Source organism: Apus apus, chromosome 2, assembly GCF_020740795.1.
Source record: "Apus apus isolate bApuApu2 chromosome 2, bApuApu2.pri.cur, whole genome shotgun sequence".
Taxonomy (NCBI): domain Eukaryota; kingdom Metazoa; phylum Chordata; class Aves; order Apodiformes; family Apodidae; genus Apus; species Apus apus.
Genome location: NC_067283.1, coordinates 71907129 through 71913161, shown reverse-complemented (window position 1 = coordinate 71913161; position 6033 = coordinate 71907129).

The window sequence follows — 6033 nt, the reverse complement described above, 5'->3', positions numbered from 1 at the left end:
CCTGGAAGTGTCCCAGGGCAGGCTGGAGGGGGCTCTGAGCAGCCTGCTGGGACGTGTCCCTGGGGTCGGAGCTGGGCGATCCGTGGGGTCCCTTCCCACCCAAGCCGCCCCTTCCGTGGGGTGACAAGTGCTGGTTTGTGGGGGAAATGAAAAAAAAAAAACCAACAACCCGAGCAAACCCCGTCATTGGTGAAGTATGACAATGTTAAGCACTTATCCGGGCTTCCTTATCTGCTTACAAAGATGTCTTGACTACTAGGCACCTGTTTGAATCCCAAGGTTTTAATATGTTGCCTGGGGGTACCGGCGGATGCGATTAAAATGTCAGAGATGTGTCAGACCATCCCAGGGACATGCACTCGGAAAGAGACAAGTGCAGGGAGTGCTCCCTTGCATGGGAAGCATCATGGGACAGTGACATAGAAAACATGGATGTTTCATGAAGGGTAATTAAATGACTTTATCATGGGTGGGTTTTGAAACCTATTTTACATCATCACCTCCAGTAAAACCAGAGGTAGATTCCGCGAGACATGGGTTTCCAAACAGTTGAGCTCCTCTGGTTTGTGGTGGCTGCAGTGGGGTTAATGCTGCTCCCTTGTTCTAAAACATAAAGCTGAATTTTTTTTTCAGCATTCTGTTCCCTGCTGGGTAAAGCTACAGGGGTTTCATATTATTTGCATGGGAAAAAAAAAAAAAAAGATAAAAGCATGGTTTTCAGCTTCAAGGCATGATAGTAGAACAGAGATCAAAACAAAGAAAGAAATGAAAATAACTTCCAGAGCTGTCCAAATAAAATATTTCCATATATTGGGCTTAGATATTTAGATACTTACTCAATGTAAGTGCCTGCATTTGATATTTTTTTTCATTTATGGTGTAATTATTTGTAACTGAAAAAAATCCCGCAGATTACTTTTTCTCACTGGTAATTATGCAACTGTTGACTTGTACAAAATAGAAGTGTTTACAAAAAAAAAAAAACAACAACCCAAACTTCCCCAGGCAAGAGGGTGTGCAGAAGGGTGTGAAAATAATATCGGAGAGGAGGAGATTAGAACTAGTGAGTAGGCGGAAATGGGAACAGAGATGTGGGCAGGGATTATGCAGTTATCAAGGTGAGAACAAAGAACCTGAATTTGGTGGAGTACAAAGGTGAAAACCCAAGATTTAGCCCTGAAATGGGATTGACTTGGAATATGTCTTTGGTGGTGTTTCGAGTTCAGTGATGCAGAGATATGAGGAAGTGATAGGAGGAAATAATGGATGATAAGGTGCTAGTTGCTGCAGTGACAACAACAGAAGTTGATTAGCGACCCAGGAACAGACAGTACATGAATGATACTTTTAGCAGAAGTCAAAGAAGATGTGGCCTGGGAAAAAGCAGCCATCAGGTATGATAATTTCCTCTTTTACATGTAGGACAGTCTATTAAATGAACACAAAAGAGGAGATTAGTCAGGTAATAACTCGTGTTGGGTCGGTTTGGCAGGGCTTTGGTAGTGGGGGAGCGGCGGCAGGAGTGGCTCCTGTGAGAAGATGCTGGAAGCTTCCCTGGCTCCAAAATCCAAACCCGCCGCTGGCCAAGGGTGAGCTACTCAGTGATGATAGTAGCACCTCTGTGATAACCTATGTAAGAAGAGGTAAAGAACTGCTAGGAAGACCTGCAGCAGAGAGGGGAGTGGAATGTGACAGAAACAGCTGTGGCCATGCCAAGGCCATTGAAAAAGTTCATGGAGGACTGTCTCCCATGGGAGGAACCCCACACTGGAGCAGGGTAAGAGTGTGAGAAGTCCTCTCCCTGAGGAGGAAGGAGCGACAGAGCCAGCGTGTGGTGAACAGACCACAACCCCCATTCCCCTGCATTGCAGGGGATAGGAGGGGGAGAAATCAGGAGTAAAGTAATTTGGGCCAGGGAAGAAAGGGAGTCGTGTGGGGAGGGTTTTTAAGATCTGTTTTTATATCTCATTATCCTACTTTGATTTGATTGGTAAACAAATTAAATTTATTTTTTCCCCCAATTTTAATCTGTTCTGCCCCTGACCATAGTTGGTGAGTGAATCCTCCCTGTCCTTGTCTCAACCCACCAGCTTTTCATTATATTTTCTCCTCCCCACCCCCCCAGGAGAGAGGAGTGAGCAAGTGGTCTCTGGTTCTTGCTGGCTGGGCCTAAACCACGACATGACTATAAGTAGACCTCCACCCAAGAAGACAGTGAGACTGTCAAAGCTCAAAGGATGGAGATAAAGAAAAGCAGACAGAGATAAATTTGTCTTTCACAATGCAGTATCACTCTCCACATCAAGGTGAGATGAGGGCATGGTTGCAAGAAATAGTCTGCTGTCAAGTTCTAGTAAAATGAAAGTGAAACATTGGTAGGGGGCCTTTAAAAGCCTTGAACACATGATATGGTCCTGATCAGTCACAATTATGATCACCTCTTGACAGATTTTAAAATCCCTTCTAGACTAGTGTGGAGGTCCCTTGTAGGAGATTTAATGGAGAAATCTGTATTGTTTTTTCCTTATGGCTAAGAGGCCACCTTATAACCTTCAGGTTGACAATGCAGCTCTGATAATGTCTGATCTTGTTGATCTTGTTGTGTTCCCTGGATTGCAAAGTGTTGTGTATTTCTGTGTGAAAAGTATATTCAAAGGTGAAGATCTTATGGGAGTGGCTCTATATGTTAGGGAGTAAAAAACTGGCAGGATGGCCAGGCCCAAAGAGTTGTGGTCTATGGAGTTAAATCCAGCTGGCAGCCAGTCATGACTGAATATCTGGCATCATGGAGATGTGATGGGGTGGCTCCTGTTACTGGGGCATCAGATTGGAGGGTTATAAACTCTTTAGAAAGGACAGACAGGGGAGACAAGGTGGGGGTTTTGCCCTCTATATGAAAGACCAGTTGAATGCATGGAGCTCTCCCTGGGGATGGATGAGGAACCAACAGAGAGCTTATGGGTTAAGATTAAAGGGAAAGCAGGGACAGGTGACATTACAGTGGGGGTCTGGTACAAGCCACCTGGCCAGGAGGACAGTATAGACCTGGCAGTCTACAAACAGATAGGAGCAGTTTCACGTTCACAAGCCATGGTACTCATGGGGGACTTCAACCATCCCGATACCTGTTAGAGGGACAACTCTGCAAAGCACAAACAATCCAGAACATTCCTAGAGTGTGTTGATGACAACTTCCTTTTCCAAGTAACTGAGGAACCAACAAGGACAGGTGCTATGCTGGACCTTGTTCTCACCAGCAAGGAAGGGCTGGTGAGGGCTAAGCTCAAGGGCAGCCTAGGTTGTAGCAACCATGAAATGGTGGAGTTCAAGATCCTTAGGGCAGCAAGGAGGGCTCAGAGTAGGCTTACTACCCTTGACTTCAGGAGGGCAGATTTCAGCCACTTCAGGGATCTGCTCAAGAAAAGTTCAGCAAGGCCAAGTGCAAGGTCCTGCACCTGGGAAGGTGCAGCCTCAGGCACAAATACAGGTTGGGGTGAGAATGGCTAGAGAGCAGTCCTGAGGAAAAGGACTTGGGGGTGATAGTAGATGAGAAGCTCGACATGAGCCGCCAGTGTGTGCTGGAGCCCAGAGAGCCAAACACATCCTGGGCTGCATGAAAAGAAGTGTGGCCAGCAGGGCCAGCGAGGTGATTCTCCCCTCTGTTCGGCTCTGGTGAGGCCACACCTGGAGTACTGCATACAGTTCTGAAGCCCTCAGCGCAAGAAAGACCTGGAGCTGTTGGAGAAGGGCCACCAAGATGATCAAAAGGCTGGAGCACCTCTGCTATGAAGACTGGCTGAGAGAGTTGGGGCTGTTCAGCCTGGAGATGAGAAGACTCCAGGGAGACCTTCTTGTCACCTTTCAGTACCTGAAGGGGCTACAGAAAAGCTGAGGAGGGACTTTTCACCAGAGAGGGCAGTGATGATAGAACAAGGGGTAATGATTTTAAACTGAAAGAGGAGAGATTTAGGTAAGACATCAGGAGGAAATTCTTCACTCTGAGGGTAGTAAGGTGCTGGAACAGGTTACCTAGGGAGGTTGTGGATGCCCCCTCCCTGGAGGTGTTTAAGGCCAGGTGGGATGAGGCTTTGTGCAGCTTGATCTAGTGTGGGGTGTCCCTACTCATAGCAGTGAGGTTAGAACCTGATAATCTTTAAGATTCCTTCAACCTTAACCATTCTGTGATCTTCTACTGGGAGTAAGTGTTCTCTGCTGCTGAAATGACTGAGGGACTTTGTGTATGTAAAAGGTCTGACTGAGCAGGACCAGCCTGATTGATGGGCCCCTGGTATTAACTAACCAGGTGGCCTTTGCCAAATTTTTGTCCCAGTTTTTGAAAGTTCCACCACCCATTGCCTTCAGGGTAGCTTTCATCAGACCATTTCAGCTTTCCCTGAGGCTTGTGCATAGTATGGGATGTGATATATCCACTCAATACCATGCTCTTTAGCCCAGTCAGTCACAAGACTGTTTCTGAAATGAGTTCTATTGTCTGACTCAGTTCTTTCTGGAGTACCATATCTCCACAAGATTTACTTCTCAAGGCCCAGGATAGTATTCTAGGCATGACATGAGGCACAGGATGTTTCCAGCCATCCTGTACTTGTTTCCACCATTGTAAGCATGTAGCGCTTACCCTGGCGGCTCTGAGGAAGTGTGATGTAGTCAATTTGCCAGGCCTCTCCAAATCTGTACTTTGACCACCTCCCCTCATACCACAAAGATTTCAACTGTTTCACCTGCTTAATTGCAGCGCACGTCTCACAGTCATGGATCACCTGTGCAATAGTGTCCATGGTTAAGTCCACCCCTTGGTCATGAGTCCATTAGTATGTTGCATCTCTGCCCTGATGACCTGAAGTGTCATGGGCCCATTGAGCTAGAAAGAGCTCACCCTTATGTTCCCAGTCTAAGTCTACTTGGAACACTTGAGCAGCCTCATCTGCTCGTTGGTTGTGTTGATGTTCCTCAGTGGCTCGACTCAGAGGCACGTGTGCATCCACATGACGCACTTTTACCTCCACTTTCTCTATTTGAGTTGCAATGTCCTTCCACAGCTCAGCAATCCAAATAGGTTTACCCTTTCGCTGCCAGTTGTTTTGCTGCCACTGCTTTAGCAAACCCCACAAGGCATTTGCTGCCATCCACGAGTCAGCGTAAAGATAGAGTCTCGGCCACCCCTCTCACTCAGCAATGTCCAAAGCCAGCTGGATGGCTTTGACCTCTGCAAACAGACTTGATTCACCTTCTCCTTCAGCTGCTTGTGCAACCAGTCATGTAGGACTCCACACGGCAGCTTTCCACTTCCGGTGGTTCCCTACAAGACGACAGGAGCCATCGGTGAAAAGGGCAAATTGTTTCTCAGTCTCTGGTAGATGATCATATGGTGGAGCTCCTTGAGCCCTTCTCACCACTTCTTGTGGTGGCATTCCAAAGTGGGTGCCTTCTGGCCAGTTTGTAATTGCTTCCACAATACCTGGATGATTAGTTCTTCCTATTCAGGCTCACTGGGTGATTAAGGCAGTCCATTTACTCCAAGTCACATTGGTGGCATGATGGATAGGAGAAGGGTTACTCTGGAACATGAATCTGGTAATCTCGGTGCCAGGAGGAGCTGCGCTTCAGTGCTGATCACTTCTGAAGTGGCTCTAACTCCTTCATATGCTGCAAGTATCTCCTTCTCAGCTGTTGTGTAGTTGGCCTCGGAACCTCTGTAGGTCCGGCTCCAGAATCTCAAGGGTTGACCTCGAGTCTCCCCTGGTGCCCAGGTTACCAGTGCTGAGATTCATGTTCCAGAGTAAGGACCATAACACTATGTAAGGACTACACTGATGTCTTCTCACAGAAAAAGACCAAGATCTGTTTAATACGTGCCTTGTTGGAGCAGAATGCAACACAAACTTCAGATGTTAGGGCAAAAGCAGCCTTCTGTAAATTTTGTGAGTGATGTTTAGAAGCTATCCTTGCTGAAATACCAACCCTAACCTTCCCCTTCTTGTTTCAGCCTTAATCTTTCTAAAGCCAAGTTTAAAT